This window comes from Apis cerana, linkage group LG10 (assembly GCF_029169275.1).
Source record: "Apis cerana isolate GH-2021 linkage group LG10, AcerK_1.0, whole genome shotgun sequence".
Lineage (NCBI taxonomy): Eukaryota > Metazoa > Arthropoda > Insecta > Hymenoptera > Apidae > Apis > Apis cerana.
This window is the reverse complement of record NC_083861.1, coordinates 3138670-3156682: the sequence shown is the minus strand read 5'-3', so window position 1 is coordinate 3156682 and position 18013 is coordinate 3138670. Positions and strand designations below refer to the sequence as shown.

The window sequence follows — 18013 nt, the reverse complement described above, 5'->3', positions numbered from 1 at the left end:
ATATCACAATCATATTCGAAAAAAAAAATTCAATTTCAGTTATTCTCTTCACACTTACCACACCAATCACACGATGTCCTATCAATCACATTGATTTTCTCAGTAGCACAATATGCATAAAGATGAATAATGGTAAAAAAAGAAGCTAAGGAAAAATCAACTTCTATTTCTCTCCTCGCAGTACATTCACCACCAGTCACACGATGTCCAATCAATCACATTACTTACTTACTACACTCTATCCTTTACATATTGACGCCTGTATGCTACGTATGCAGAGGGCATAGGGACGCGAGGCGTCCAGACGGCGGAACGTGGTTAGCCGTAAATTATTTCAATGCGCCTAAAGCGTCGAATGTACCGAGAGTATTATTTACGACACTGGGTTCTCTAGGTGCAGCCTAGGCCAGCCACGGATAGGATACGATTACATCACGGCATAAACAGTCGGTAATAGTGGCTCAAGGTCTACTATGCGCGTATGCGTCTCGCCACCGTTCTATAACCTGCCCAACCCGCCGTTTCCTCTCTTTTCTCTGCCTCTTTCCTCGGCCCAATCGTTCTTCACGCGTGTGTGCACGTGTGTCCACTTTTCGACTCCGCTTTGAGAAACCGGCGAGGAATTGTTTGGAAACCGCGTTTCTCCCTTCAGGGTCCATAGCGTATCTCAACGTGTTCCGTTTTTAAATATTCAAAAATATCTCTGATTATTCTCTTGTACCGTCTTCGTCTAATGCGTATAATAAATTGGAGCGTTGTTGCACTTGGCCAATAGTTTCGAGAGCGTCGTGGTGAAATTGAAAATAAGACGAAAGTTTAATTAAAAATTTCTAGAGAAAAGAAAATTGATCAAATGGATTAAACTTTGCACGATATGTCAGAAATAAATCCTTAATAAAAAAGTGCAAAGGAGTTTATGCAACGTTAAAACCACCAATTTTCCATTCCATCCTTATCTATTCTATCGGATATTCCGGCAACTAATATTTTTTTTATGATGTACCAGAATCCTTAATAAAAAAGTGCAAAAGAGTTATTTTCATCCGTTGTCCATGCCACGGATATTCCATGACCAAGAGCTAATACTTTTTATAATATCTGAGAAACCTCTTTAATAAAAGTGTAAAGGTGTATTTTATGCAACATTAAAAGTAGCAATTTTCAATACAGATATTACATCCACGTTAAATTTCCCTTAAGGGAAGGGAAGAATATAGTTCCTCGTGACCAACCGCTAACGTGAGGCCGCGCAACAAAATTCAACGATCGTTTCGAGCACCTTTTACGTACCCATGATTCGCGATAATCCTTATCTTCGAGGCTGTTCACCGTGAAACGCTGTTCATTCGAATGCATGCTACGACCGGCAGTCATTTCACGTCCATAAGCCGGCGATAGACACCGCCTAACGTTGATTAATACGTCATTGACGTGTTCCCCGTGGCGATGGTCGGGCGTAACGAGGTCACAGATGATTCGTTCTAAATGACGAGTCACTTCCACACTCGATGAAATTTCTTTCGAGAAATTTTTAACTCTCCTTTATCGTATTATTTCCATTAAAATTGAATTGATTACGGATTGGAAATATATATATTCATGATCATTTTCATACGCAATGTCTTGTTTCTACCTGATAATTTGTGCATCCTCTCTTCGCGATCCCTTCTTAATGAAAATCGCTTAATCGTTTCTCTAAAACTTCCAAACTGTGTACTCATCCTCGTCGATTTAATCCCTCGCGTACAACGCTCCCCCTACGCGCAATTCGACAAGATTCCTTCATTTTTCCACGCAAGGTGTTCGAGAATATACGTGGCGGGAATGTACGCGAGCGTAATCGAGCTGAACGTGAGCGCGAGTGCGACGTCCTCTTTGCGGCGATACGCATTATTAATAGCTACACGTAGCTACGAAGATTACAACTAATGGCCGAGAGAAGCTGGATATTCAACCGGCCTCGCCTAGAATCCTAGAAAAATTCGCGGAACGAGTTTTCTCGGGCTCGATTAACCTCCTGTCTACCGTCCTAGACGTCCACAAACCTCTCTCCTCTTCATCCATTCCTGCATAATCACCGTGCATTCGTTCGACGACGCTTATTCGCTATGCTTCGCCAACTCCTCTTATCTTCTCTCTCTCCCTTTCCCCTACGGGATTAGAAAAATGTTAGATCGAGAAAAAATTATCGTTCGCTGCGAGGAATGTTGAACGAGGAAGAGGCTGGCAGCATTAGAAGAACACTCGACGGTAATTACTTATTAAATTACAAAAACAATTTTAAAAAATCCCGGCCCCTTTCACTTTCAATTTCGCAAACTATATATAAAATTCGACGAAAACGAAAATAAACGAAGATTTTAAATCGTATTTAAAGAAGTAGCTCGTAAAAAATATCCGAATTGTGGACCAAGCAACGACGATTCCATAAAATCGGTACGCGCCTGTTCGAAATAAAAATCCGGAATTTTATGTAAGTCCCCCCTCGGATCGGTCGCCTGCAAAATCTCGTCTCGGCAGCTGCACGAGAAGCTTCTTATTTTTAAATCGACGTCCATTAAGACGCAAGGTGTCGCATGGGATGTCCATTTACGTGCACGACTCCGTGAAATCACGTCAACTCGTAAAATCGTCGGGAAAATCGACCGTTGGATGCCCACCTCCCCCCTTTTTTCGATTTTTTTTTCTTCTCTTCTCTCGAACGGCGTGCCACCGTTCCGTACGGAACGAAGATTATCTTTTGCTCGAGGAGGACGACCCGCTGGGAGGATCCTACGTGGCGTAACAGAGTCGTGAAAAGAAGCAGGGGCGCAACGACAGCCGCGTATAAATTATACGCAACCGGCCGGTTGCGTATCGCGATATAGCACGTGCGTACTTGCTTAATAGTCGTACAGGGGGGGAGGGAGGAGAGGGAGGCTCGATATGCGAAATATCATCGCGTGTTTAAATAAGTGGGTATGGGGGAGATTTGATAAAAAGTGGTACGATTGACGTGGTGTAAATTTGCATTGCGATTCGGTGGATGATATGCGCGATCTCTCTTGGCGAAAGTATTTATACATCTTGAGCGGATTCGATCGAATGTTGTCGAAGAAACTTTGTGAATGTGTGTTTCGGTATAAATGGAGTAAGTTTTGTTTATTAACGTCGCTTCCAAAGTAGATAAAATCAACACTTACGGAGATATTATTCGAATTTTAATAAATTCACACGCACACATCTCTAAATAAATTCCTTCATCGTCGTAAAGTGCACGTTGTAACATTGGTGATCGATAAACATAAAAATTAATCGCGCTTTCAAATGAGCGAAAACCAACTCTCGACCAAAACAACGAGAGCAATGCCATTTTACGATCGTGCCTCATTATGCGATCCCATAAAATACTTGCTACACTCCCATGAAAATGAATCGAATAAAATAGAGTAAAATAAACAAGAGATTTATACTTTGAAATTATACGCGCATGAAATCAGGGCCCCTCAATCTTTTCGTCGTGCATTTATTAAAATATATTTAAATAATATTTATAATAATTCTCAAATATTTATAATATCAATCCTCCACGAACGACTCGTAAATCTTTCTTAAATTTAATTACCATTACCAAGACTTTGAAGAAAAATTCTAAAATATTTAAAAATTATTTGGGCACAGTTTGAAACAATCCGTTAAAAATTTATGAGCTCAAGGATTGAGAAACGCTGCGTTAACGTCAGGCTCCCTCCTGAAAAATCCGAGCAATTAAAAACAGAAGCAAATGTTGCAACGCTCGCAAACATCGTTTAAGCAATAAGGAATCGCAGAAAAGGATAATTGGCACGCGATTAAAACGACAATCTACAGCGCAGAGGGGTTCGTTACTTTTCCTCCGGCGGATGTAAAATAGCCGGCTATATTATCGCGATTATGCAGCCCCCGTGGAGGTGAAACCAGATGCAAGAATGTTGCGGCGCAAGTTGAGTTGTGCGGTCGCGTTACTTAAGCCAGGATTTATTTATCGTATAATCGATGGACGAGGTAGGAAAGCCGCGTGTACACGTGGCGATGTTAACCCCGAACCGCACCGCGACACTAACGATATATTATTATGCTCACGCTGGGTGAGAATTAACGTCTTATTTCGACGCAGGGGGGAGGGGAGAATTCGAGGATTTCATGAATATATTTTGTCTTTATTAAATTGGTGGAGTTGGATGATATAACGTGGTAAAACTCCTGGCAAAAAATGACTTTATCCTCGATTTTCAAACGATTTTAATAAAATTTAACGGCCCGAGGGATAATAATAAAATTCGTATTTCTTTATTTTCATTAGAGATTTATATATTGTTTCAACGTACTTTTTATTTATATGGTTTTGTTAAGTGTTCAAAGGGTTTTTCTTCAAAGGCGATCGGTACGTGTTGAAAACATTTTCAATTGGATTTATATAGGAAGAGCTGGTCGTGGGAGTATAATAAATATAATTAGTTGCAATCAAATTTCGTCCAATCCTTTAAATTTGACTAAAAATAAATGTACCGCCACAAAATCTACTCGATCAATGACAAGTAGACACGCGTAGCTGTATAGAATAAAAAATAAACTTTGATAAGCGATTTATGATCTCATTCTAGACTAAAAAAAGAAAAAAAGTCCATTCACTCTCGATCAAGATATAGCTTCAAGGTAGACAATTCCAAAACCTGTATCACAGAAATACTAATCAATATTCAAATATATGCAAATATATGTAAGAATCAGGTTATACGAGCATACACGAATGCTCTCTGCAAAGAAATTATCGAAGTTATTGAATTCCAACGAATATTTTGATATACGATGTAAACGTATAAATTGCAAAATTTTATCAACAACTACCTCCGTCAACCCCTAGAAAAAAGAAACCGTTCTCGATTCCTTCCTAAACGTATTACCAATTAAATCACTTATTTATTCACCACGCAGAAAAGAACACGACCTTACCTCCGAGCCTCGCCCAGCGAAAAATTCCTGTCTGGCGACCCAGTCTCGATCCTTCGATCTCCTTTCGTCACCAAGGACACTCGAGGTGGTGAACGGTGGCCTCGAGGAGCCTTCCTTCCGTGATCCGCGATCGAACGAACGAATGGACCCGGCAGAAATGGCGAACCGTGTCACGGCGCCGCGCTCGCTACGTCGGTCGTTGCACCCGAACGATAAACGAGTCAATTTTCATTCGAGTCGGGCCCCAATTTCCGCGGACGACCTTCTCGTGCAACCGAATAACCCGTCTCGAACCTATTGTTATGCGCGATTGCGACATAAGGCGATGGTAAGGGTTACGATATCCCTCCGCTCTGTCCGTTCGAAACAATCGTTTACAAGCGTGTGTAAGAGTATTATTATACTTTAAATATAAGATCGTTAAGATTTACATTAATATATTTTAAAACGTGCGTTTAATTACATTAATGATGAATATGTATAGATATGTTGCGTACGTTAAATATTCCGATAGAAATAATTATCGATGCAAAATTATAATGAGATCCTGTTTCTTATGAATCTTGCAGGGAGAGCAAGATGCGATAGATCGTTTACGCGGCACGAGTTTGGTAAATTCTCTTGGCAATCTGAAATTTACGTCCATTCATTAAATTTTTTCCCCTTTTTTGTATATATAACGATGTATGAAATATTACAAATTTAGATGCGCAATGATTGTATCATAAAATAGCAAACGAATACTTACGTTACAATGATGGCACTTTTCCCTTCATCTAAATATGATACACTTGCATCTAAAGTTAATTAACGTATAAAATAATTACATATAGTTACGATGATATACGGTGTAATTTCATAATCTTCCTCGGTATATCGATAAATTTTAATATATTTTTAAGCCTACGAATCTATAAAAAAAAGTAGAAGAACAAGCTAATAAATCTCGAGAAAAATTGGGGAAAAAAAAAAGGAAAAAGGAAAGAATTAGATCACATTATGAATAATCGTTTCTTGAAGGTGTTATCGTAAAAGTGGCGAGGATTTTTGTGTCTAGTCACTGTCTACCGATGACTGCAGTTATCGATAAAAAGACAAGCTATTAGTGTCGGTTGATACTATCTTACGCCGCATCGTTACAACACGCACGGCCATATATTTTATTCATTAGTCATCGTCTGCATTTTTTCTGCATTTTTTTTTTTTTTTTTTTATATAATCCCCGTGACCGAGAGTACCTACGCGTTTGAAATATCTTCCTGGCGTGTGTGTTTCGATTTTTCCCCTTCGCGTTTCGCGGGCAGAGAACGTGGGCAACGCGTGATAAAGTGAACTTGGATGGAAAGTACACGCGTTTAAGGACGTTAAGTGTGTTTGAGAAAATTTTGAGAAGATATATTTAAAAAAAAAGAAAGGTCGAACCCTTGCGAAGATAAAATTATGCAATGGAGAAGGATTCTCTTCTATTAATTATTAATAGAAATGTATTTTTCGTTCATTTCATCGATCATCGGCATGAACAAATTTGTTATTTAAATGAAAATGATTCACGAACAAAATCCAGAAGGATCCAGAAAGATCCATCAAAGCTGCTATTTCGTATAATTATTCCAATTAAACGAAGAAACACGTGCAAAATTTCAACAATACCCAACGGACGATCGAATTCAAAGCGATAAACTTCCCACCGCAAGGAAGGGGAAAAAAAAATCCCTTCCTCGAATCACAACCAAACCTTCGATTCACAAGATTCAAACTTCCCTCTTTCGCACACACACACACAGCTCGTATACTCGTAAACCCCAACGAGACCATAAAATAGGAAATCACGGATCGACATCCATCGAATTAGTCTCCGCTTTCAATTAGCGAACTTTGTCGAGGCAGCGAGGTATCGATCGAAACGCGGCCGCAAATGTGGCCGATGAGGCATCGACGTCGGCGTCGGCGTCGCGACGCCCGACGACAGACACGTACGAAGGCCTCTCTCTCGAAGCTTGGCCACAGCTCGAATTCCATTTCGTGGGCAGGGGGATGATCCGACCGCCCGCCTCCTCGCCTCCTCGCTTGTTTATGCCGTTTGTGCGCCCTTTTAAAAATAGGCGTTCATTCAAGGATCCCGGCCAGACGCTGGCCAGACGTTCGACGCATTGTATACAGACGGGCATTTTGCCGGGTGCATTCTCGCCGCGCGTGTGTCTTTACCGCGCGCGCCAGTGTACACAAACGTCTTTGGAAAGGAAACAGACCGAGGCGAGGAAACACGCGACGAATCGATTTTGGTGAGCAAAGGGACCTGAGATTTCCCAACTTGTAAACTGGGAAATATTATTGGGATTATAGAGATTCCTTTCGTTTCGATCGATCGAATGATTCGAGAGAATTGCACCTCTTTGAGATTGGGAAGAGATTAAGGAGGAGTCGTTGAATTTTTTTTTTCTTCTTCTGTTTGAACATAAGTAATATCGAGTAATTTCAAGTTTTTGTTTCAGTTTTATAGAAATAATATGCGCGAGCGAAACTCTAGTTTGAATATTTTTTTATATTCTCGCAAGCATCTAGTGTTAATAAAAATTAATTATTTCTGATAAAAAAGAAGAAGGGAGAAATGGAATCATTATTCATTTGAGCAATAAATTAAATTTTTGTAAAATCGAATCATTGTGATCAATTGACTCGTTATTTTTCTAATTCAAATAACGTTGAAATAAAAATGTTATTCTTTCGTATCCCCACATTATCTTCGATAACACGCCCTCATTCCTCATAATTGGCCGACTTCCACCCCTTTCATTTCCCAAGCGACCATCGCAATTGGGCCCGTTAACTAATTTAGCTAGCGTTACATTTTCCACATTCCCTCGGCGATCGTTTGCCGACGTGCTCGTGACAGTAGCTGATAACCCGACCCCAGAGCTCGGCCAAGAATTCGATCGCACCTTTGGACGATCCCCACGTTCATCGAATCGCGTAACAGACTTGCTTGTTATTTAACGATACAAAGAGGAACGAAAGCCCTAGCCATACGCTTCGATTTCTGGAAATAAGGATCTATCGATATTCTAAAATACGACGGAGAATTAGCGTACGATAATGGGACCTCGAAGTGATTTCGATTCGTTTATGGTACGTTAAACAGAGATACTGGTGGGTTTCTTCGCAAGTATACTAGAAATATGCTTATGTCACCCTCTTTTCCCGGTGGCAGCCACCGTGGCAACGTGCAAGCAGCGAGAGATTATTTTTGTTTAGTCTGCCGCTTCCCTTCTAAACGGTTGCTACTGTGTACGGCTTTATAGGTGCACACCACAAGCCAAGTTGAATTATTCGACCGCTGACGAATTGTCTCGTTTGTTTATGATTTAGAATTGTTCCCTCCTCCGGTGTTTATCATCCGTTCGGGAAGAGGACTGTTGAGAAGGATTTTTTCATTAAACCTTGCATCAATAGAATTTTTCGTCAAGCGATGATTTAGAAGCGAGAGAAGAGGTAGATTTACGACTGGAAATATTTGAAATTAGCATCACTTTTACTCTAATCTAAGATAAGAATAAGAATAATTATTCCTATTCTTAAATAAATCCTATTATCTCGATGAATCGAAATCGTAGAATTTCATGAGAAAAGATCGTTCAACACAAGCGAGAAAGGATAATTTTTTTCCATATACTTTACATAGCGCTAAATTATTATTTCCATCGATCTTCTATCTTGCTCAATCGACACACGAAAAAGAGTTCGAAAGAAATGCCGCGTATTACATCCAGGAGGAGAATCGATGCTGGGTATTTGGGAGGGAACGAAGAGAATAAGACGAGAGGACGGTTCGATGTCTTTCTTTTCAGAAAGGTGGCCAGGGGAATACGAACTGGATGGATCTGGCGCATATATAACAAAGGGAACGGCGAATAATCGTGATTACCGGGTATGAATGACAGGCATTGCAGACGATTTCGAAGTGCTCATTAGAGAGCATTGATTTAATCCGGGCGATGCATCATCGCTCGAACCGTTTGATTTCGGTAATTAGGTGTTGGAGGAATTTTAAACGTTCGAAAGGAGAAGCGATCGCTGGAACATTGAGCATTCGATCGACGCATTCGAATCGTAATTGTGCTCGTTCCATCGGAACGGGTAAGGGTAATCATCGTGCGAAGAATCGAGATACATACCGCGCTCGAAGCTTCTGAATTTTCGACCCTCCATCGCGGCGAATCGAAATTCCATCGGAATACGGCACTTCTACCACGATTGTATCCGACGATGAGTGAAACACGGACGAGGATTATTTATATTCCGCCATGCTTTATGTAAATGAGAGAAGAGAATCTTACTACACATATAAACATCGATTCTTTCCTTTATTTATTAATCGAAACATTGAACGAAAATTATATTTTATATCTCACAATCACTTTCTTAGATCATCTTATTCTTGAGATCCCCTCTACCAAACATCATTCGATAATCTTACACTCTAAATCTTACTTACGCTATCTTATCGTGACCATAAGCCTCGCATAAATTCTCCTCATTTAATTTTCGCCAATAAACGACCTTTTGCATCGTTGTTTTGCAACTTGCTTTGAACTATCGCGAAAATCCCACGGTTGGTATCCGATGATATCGGTGATGGAAAATGGCCAAGAGGAATATCGGACATACGACAGCGGCGAACGACTGCTGGTCGATGCCCCAGTACTGTGCACTTGGCACCATTTTCCTACCCTACCCAACGCAACCCTCTCTCTCTCTCTCTCTCTGTCCCTTTCCTTCCCTTTTTCGCTCCTCGCGATGAAGGGATGAAGGGGGAGAACGGATTAAATCAAAGGGTGGAGGGTCTGACGCGGCAACGGTGTCAGCGCGTCGAGATATACGGGGTGTTTTCAACTGTACGCAGAAACTTGCCCGGTTAATGGGACAAGCGTGGTAACGACGCGTGGTTGGTTGATTAAGGGTTTGCAAACTAATCCATGTTCCTGACGATTATTGCTGCGATTGGACCTAACGATACGTGTGCAATTTATAATCAGATTTTGTGATATTTAAATATATCGATTCGAGAAAATTATTTCGTAAATTTATTTATATAACTAGAATATATTTGAGGAATATATCTATCGAATTGGATGATCGTTTTACGAAAAATGGAAAAATAAATTTAAAAATCTCATTTATCAAACGCGATTTGATTATCATGTTTGATAAATAAGAAACATAAATTTTTTTTTCCCTTACATCAAGATGTGCGTAAATCAAAAAGTACGGGAAGAGATATATTTATCTTTGGATATAGAGAAAGAGAAAAGTGGCTTTTGGGAATACAAAATTCCACGTAGAAAAAAAAAAAGCCATGCGAGTATTATAAATAAGAGTCATATATTCTCCCCGAGAAGTCGTTTCCCTAGTTTTTTGACCTATATCATTGTCACTTTCCAAGTAGCTCCAAACGATCAAATTCCTCGAGGGAGTAATTCGGAAGTTGATTGATTAAGCTTGGGAATTCTTCCGCAGAGCCGGGGCTAATGGAAAAAGTACTTAACAAGTTGTTCCCGTAATTGCTCAGAGAAAGAAAGCCAATCGAATCGATCGCTCAAAATCATATGGGATGAATTTTTTTTTAAATATAATTTCGTTTAAAAAATATACACACATAAATAACACTTCTTCCTTCTCGAAATTCAAACTCACATTATCAAAATCATATTTTCAAAAACTCTATAACTCTCAACTACCCTTCTTTCCGTAATCTCTCTATCGCAATTCTCAAAGATTCTCGAACCCAAGCCCCTCGGAAGAAACAGATGCCAAACATCAAATCAAACGGCATCAACTCGATATATAAGATGTCAAATATAACCACTTCGCCACCCACACTTCCTCCGCCGTAACAATAAAAATAGACCACCGGAGGAAATTCCTCGAATTCTAAACCACCGCCTCCCCTTCCATCTCCCCTCCCGTCCGAAAGTTTCAGTCACGCCAATTCCGAATCGTAACGCGCGTGTTCGCGGCGAGGAGGAAGGAGGCCGCTTCCTCCTCGCGTGTGAACCTTAAACAAGCCGGATCGCAACGTCATAAATTCGAAGGAAGACAGGGGCGACACATCGGTTCAGCGCGGTTAGAACGTCAACGACAATGACGCAACGTTGGGTCGACGAACTCCGGGTTTCGAAATTGTGTCACGTGCTTCCCACTACAGATTACAGCCTAGACACTCCATTAGACGGCAGCGCGGAAGAATCCCTATTGATAAAACGCGGTAATTAGGCCGAACATCCCGTTTCGTTGCGTACGCGTGTATATACGTATATGGAGCCCATTAGATCGAAGAATCAACGACCATGTCGAGATCACCTGCGCTCGATTTTTTCCTTTCTTTTTTTTCCACTCTCGCGCGATTTGCCGCGGTAATTAACATTTACATCGGCAATTAATGCCAACGGGATTTTAATTTTCAATCTCGCGTCGCGTCGCTTCGACTTCGTGGAGGGAACTTCGGAGGTTTATTGCGAAAATCGAATGAAAGGATTCTCTTTTTTTTTTTTTTCTTTTTTGTAATTAAGAGATTTCTCCAGAGTCAGATATTTAGTGTTGTATTTAGGCATTTTGTGGAAAGGGATTTATTAGATGTGTGAAAGTTTATACGAGAGTTTTTATTTGTATTGTGTGATCGTGATTTATTGGATTGCGGGTTGGATCATGGTGGAGAAGATTTTTTTTTTTTCGTAAAATAGGTTGGGAGAAGAATATATCGGATGTAAGATATAATTTTAGAATTTGTAGTTTCGATTATATAGAATATATAGTTTCGATGGATTCTGGATTTCGATAACAGAAGAACTTTTTGGTAACGAGAGAATTTTTCAGGATTACTACTAAAATAACTATTCGTAAAAATAGATAAAAGATCAGCTGTTGTTTTTGATCGTAGTTCATAGATTCTGTATTTCTGTACGATGGAAAAAAGTTTATTTTTAATCGGAAAATTTTTTGAAACGGATATTTTAAGGGATCCTATGATAAAATTTTGACAAGAGAAGAATGTATCTACAAATTTGTATCACGGCAAATGTACATTATCCCAACTGGAACGCGTACATTTTAATACATGAATATGCAACTATTTAAATATATTATTTATCTGAATAATCCGCGAAATGAAAGCACTTATAAATTTCCATTTTAAAAATAAGATTAATCTTCCAGAATTTCAATTCCATCGAAAGATTCAATTACCATTAAGATTAAAATTTAATATGCCGAAGAATGGGCAAATTAATTACGCGAGAAATAGAAATGTTTGATTAATAGCGATAATTGAACAACGACGAATGTCGAGAGAGAAAAAACAACGATGAAAAAGAAAATATCAAGGAATATCACCACCGTGGTTACATTTAAATACTGGTTACGTTACGACTTTCACCACCTGCGTTTAAACGCGGCAGTAAACATCATACATCATCGAGTTCGGTTTTTCCTACATCCACGTAACTCAATCGGACTCCCAGCGTGAGTTTATCGCATTAATTCGGGATAGAGACACCAACGTCACGACATCTCACGCTACATACGCAGGAATCGCTAAATTGCTCATCACGCATGACCATCAATTCTGACGAGAATTATTATTCTCGAATAACTATCGTAACACATACGAGGTAATCCTTTAAAGAGTGATTAAGAAAAATGACTTCTCGTAAACTTAGCTCATAGCTAGTAGTAAAGTATCACACACGTGTATAGTTTAGGATTCTTCAATAAATCATCGTTTAAATAAATTTCTTCTATTTCTAAACAGCTATCCGCTTCTCTCAAATTTATGTTAGAAATAGTTCAAGAATTATTCAAGAATATTTCGTATAATGAAGTTCTACGTTGCGTGTCTACGTTGAGATTAGACATCATATTTCATTCAAATTAGCTCTAGAAATTAGCCCAAGAATATTTTTCCTCCTTCCCAATCAATCTTAGATCTCGAGCACGGTTGAACTTCGTTTATCGTGATGGATAAATAATTGAAAACCACTTGGTTCGAATAATAAATATTCGCACGTTAAACAAGTAAGATTGAGTAAGTATCCGGAATCAAAGCCAAAGATCAACCACCTCTTCGAGAACCTGTACCCGAAAACAAGTATTCTCCTCAACTTTTTGCACTCATTCATCATCCAACAACGCTCGAGATTATCTCGTGCAATGACAAATAAGGTGTCCGAATTAACCGGTAGCTCATCCCTATCAACTCATCAGCCTCGATACACAAACCTCGAGGCCCGAACATCCGGACCCAACCGTATCCAACGAGATTACGTACATTAACGAACGAACCGAACGAACGTTGTAACTCCCCAGCTTGATTCCTTCTCATTTCTTCTCTCTCTCTCTCTCTCTCTCCTTTTTTTTTATTTTTCCTTTCGGCCGGATTCTCGCTCGGCATGGAGCTCTTAAAAAGCTGAAAGGTATTTCCTCGGTTCCGGAAGTCGCATTATTCCTCCTGGCTGGAGGCGAGGGCCGAGTGGAGTCTGCCGGTATTATAGAGCCGGTACATATAGTTCGCTGTACAACAGTCAGTCAATACTTTATAGCACGAACTTTCTATCTTTCTCTCTCTCTCTTTCTCTCCCTCCATCTTTTCCACGTCTCCTCTTTCGCCCTTCGACGTCCCTTTGCCGCGCCATCCTCCTGCTTCTTACGCCCAATCCCCATCCCGGATCCATCCTCCTCCCTTCAGAGCTAGAGAGTTGAGGGTACCAAACCCCGTCGTCGTTTTCCTCTCGTCCTTTCTTCCACCACCGGGGGCAAATACGAGCGACGGTTTCTACGATCTCCCATCGGTCTCTGTAGCTCTCGCAATATTCTGTACATATATATATAAATGGGTGTACGTGTGTGTGGGATACAGGGTGTTTCGAGTCATAGCCATGGAAGAAGATAGAACGAAATTTGATGAGGTATGATTAAATGGGTTCGAGAGGAAGTGGTGACGTATCGAAAATTGTATCCTTTTTAACGGAACTGTACGTTCATTTTGTAATTGATCGAAAAATTAATTAGTTCAAAAAAAAGTATTTCCAATATTTTTGAGTCTCTAATTTTAAGTCTCCGATTCCACAAGAATGATAAATGATGGAATTTACCAATTTACTCGTATCTTCTTCAATTTAGAACTTTCTCCATTTCTTCAACCGATCCAATAGCGTGGAACGACCTGTACATCTCTTCTAACTCCCAGGAGAAGGAGGAGAAGGAGGAGGAAGAACGTAAAGCGATGAAGGGCTGCGAATTTACAGCGAGCTTCAAGTGCATTGCACCCTACGAATAAAATGGGAAAGAACGTCGTTGCGTGTCAGCCGTGACTTCGCTACTTTCCACCCCGTGATGAAAAGATCCAGGGATACGGTGGTTGAAGATGCAGCTACCGATGATGCCGCTACTTCACCACTCCTCCTTTTCGCGTTTGTATTTTCCCTTTTAATCTGCAATTCCCTCGAAACTTTCCCTTCCAACCTTTCTCCCTCTCTTTGTATTTACTCTGTTTCTATCCGTAGGGCTGATTACGTGTATTGGATGTCCTTAAGGTGTTCCAGGGTAGATAAGGGAGAAAAGGGGTTGGTTTATCGAATCGTGAATCGTAAGGGAACGTTCCGTTTACCGGTCGACCGAGCTGATCAATCGAGCTGCCCAGGTCGCGGTCCCTTCACCCTGATACTGCTATCCCCGAAAGCTATTCCTAACTGTTCTCAAGATACCGTGTTCTGTATGGGTACGGAGGATATAAATCACAATCGAGAAGATTTTTCATGTAGAAATTATTGAGTCGAGAGTCCCATTCCCCTTGAGAATTGCCCTCTTGTTTCAAAATTTCCGTGACCTGGAAAGATATAAATCTTGTAAGTAGAGGTTCAAGTCACCCATCTCTTTAACCTTGCGCTATTATCTCTGAGAATACTAGAATTCTGGTATTTTTTATATTTTTATTAAAATAAATAAATCTTAAATTTTCATTTTGATATTATTCAGAAACTTGTTCATTTGTATAAGAATCCGATTACTTCTAACACATTCCAAGAGGCATTTTCTTGAAAATTAAAAACTTTGTACGATATATTCGATACGTTATAGGGAGGATATGTTAAAGGAGATTCCTTCTTTCAATTACACACGTGTATAGACACGTGTATAATCGAGGTGGCCGGCATTTCGCGTCCTTTTGCCCTAATTCCACCATCTCGAAAACTACCCCTTCAAACATTTCCGCCATAGCAATCTTTTATAAGAGATACGATAAGAATCTCAATTCTGAGAATTTTTTCTATTGCGAAAAATAAGAATCAAAAGATTCCTCGTTCAACGAATCGGTACATATTTCAACGCGCAAAGTTCCAAAGGGAACAAGCTTAGTTCCCTCCGCGGGAGGGCGAGCCGAGCAGAGGCGAGTATCTAGGTCTGTGTAACGATTTTTAGAATCTCGACCCCACCGACAATCGTCCAGCCCATAAAAAACTTGAGGCACCCCACAGTCAACGCGCTGCGCCAGGGTTTCCATAGCGACCAAAGCCCTTTCGCACCCCTCTGTCGTTGACCTATACCCACGCCTGCTACCCTTAGATCCAGGCTGCCCTAAATCTATTACGACGAATTCAAAGATACTCCCATCGTTCGAGGAAGTATCACCCCCTAACGAAATAAATCATTCAGCCTGACTAGTCATGAAATCGAGAAAATCGGTTTATAGGATATACCATCGCTCAAAAGTATACCATAAAATTAACCTACATACGTTCACTCTTCTAAAAAGATTATCATAAGATCGTCTAACTTTATTCTTTATTTGACTCGTACTATTCAAAATTCTCCCGAAACGATGGTCATTTTCAAACAATAACTTTAATCGACACTCCTCGTCTAAATTTCTATTATGAAGAAAAATTAAATTATCCTAAAATTTTTGTACCTGAATTAATTTGGAAAATCTATCTTGTAACAAAACGAAAAAGAATCTTTTTGTTATTTGAAAAGCTGTAGTTTAAGGTTAAGAGTTTTATGTTTCGACGAAATGTACAAAGGTTTCGATAATGTACTTCGATAATATAGTAGAAAATGAAAACATTTTTCTTAAATAACAAAAATTCTAATAATTCGAAGAAAGAGAATTTACCAATTTTTAAAACACTTTGGTTTCGATTTTCGTTAACAAAAGGGAAAATAGTTAACCCGGGGCACATTTTTAAAACAAGGCCAAGTACCTTCGACATCGTTTATAATTCATTTTTAAAGATCAGGGCAGTCCTCGACGAGGGGATCATTATCAAGCGTCGTCGAGGGAAATTTAAGCGTACAAAGAGAAAGATAAGACGGCAGAAAGAGGAAAAAAAATGATTAAGAAAAAAAAATTCAATCGAAAGGGACGAAAGTTGCAGGCGGAACGGGGAAACAAGAATCGAGAAATCGGAGTGGAAGAGGCGCATCTCGTGCACATCAGACATGCAACTTCGTCAGAAAAAGGAATAAGAGGGGAGGAAAAAGGTGAGAGCCACGGAATCGTAAATTGAGAATTAAGTATGAGCTGTAAGACGTATATAAATTTTCCTTGTCGATGAATAATAAATGGCGGGGAACCAAGGAGAACACAAGAGAGGGAGACAGTATGTAGCACAGGCCAACGTGGGCTCCAGCTTCGCCTCGAAGCTGAAGAAGGGCGAGAAGAAGAGATGCAGAAGGAGAGAAAGACAGAGAGAAATAGAGAGAAAGAGAGAGAAGAGGCAAGGTAGAGAGGAAAGGGTGTGCTGACGAGAGAGATTCGAAGGAGAAGGTGGTATAGAGAGAAACGTGAAGGGAAAAGAGAGGAAAGAGAGGAGGACGAGAGAGCAGGAGAGAGAGCAAGAAGCGAACGAAAGGACGTTAACCCTTTTCTTGTTTCTCTCCAGCCCATCCCTCCGTTCCTTCTCATCGCAGGAGTGCTCCTTTCCACAGGAGAGTTATACCTCCTCTTCCTCTCCCTTTCTCTCCCTCTTCACTCACTTTTTCCACCTCGCGATCTTCTCTCTCTCCAACCTCCTCTCCGTTCGTTGTACCCTGAATCCTCTTCCTTTGTCCCACTCGCTCCTCCATCTCGCTCCCTCCTCCTTATATCCCGTATACGCGTCCTTCCCCGCTTTATGATCCTCTCCCTTCCTCCAAAGCACACTCGCCCCCGTTCGCTTTCTTACTCTCCCTTCTCGTCGAGGGGAGAACAAAAATTACGAATCCGCGAGGCATTTGTCGAGAGCCGCGGCTCGATCGAGGGGTTTCGCTCGGCCGTGCGAGAACTACGCGCCAACCATCACGTTTCCTACCACGGTGCAAATGTTTAACCCTTGCGCGACGGATAATTAAAGAAATTATTTTCGAATTACGTATATATATTCGAAACGATAGTTGGAACGAAATGAAGGGTTTAAACTCTTCCTGCGGCGCGATAAATCATCGAAAGGAATTTATGGAACTGGTTTAGAACGATATTTAGAAGAAGGAAATGAAGGATATAGGCGTATCGCATCATCGTTGTACAATTTATCATTATTTTAAATCGCTATTGCGAACGAATATAGGAAAATGCTATTTATTTAATCAGAATCCTCCGATTACTTCATTTGTGCAATGATGCACAGCCCAGGTAAGTATTGAACGATAATAGCACAGCTGTGACTAAGTCTAAATACGATAGATTACATCGTTACATCGTTATTTATAAAAGTATTCGCGCGAGAGAATTGTTATTCCACTTAATCCGCGTTATTTAATTATATCCGAGCAATCATTTCTTCTCGATTTTCAAAAAATTTGCTAATTCTACCGCGTACAAGAGCAACGTTTAAAAATACCAGAGAGACATCGATCATCAGCCGGCTGACCAGGAAGTGAGGCCGACGCTCCTCACCTAACAATTAAAATCCAACTCTCTCGTCTCAATCCGGGAACGAGTGACGGGCGAAATAACAGCGCGAAAGAATTTCTCGCGATCTTAAAAATAGCATCATCCCGTGCCCATAAATCA

General features: G+C 40.3%; 1 protein-coding gene across 1 annotated transcript in view; it reads right to left on the bottom strand.

Annotated features, from left to right (window-relative positions):
• Positions 1-18013, bottom strand: part of LOC114577608 (serine-rich adhesin for platelets-like) — a 169760-nt gene that overhangs the window by 138089 nt on the left and 13658 nt on the right. The window lies entirely within an intron of this gene.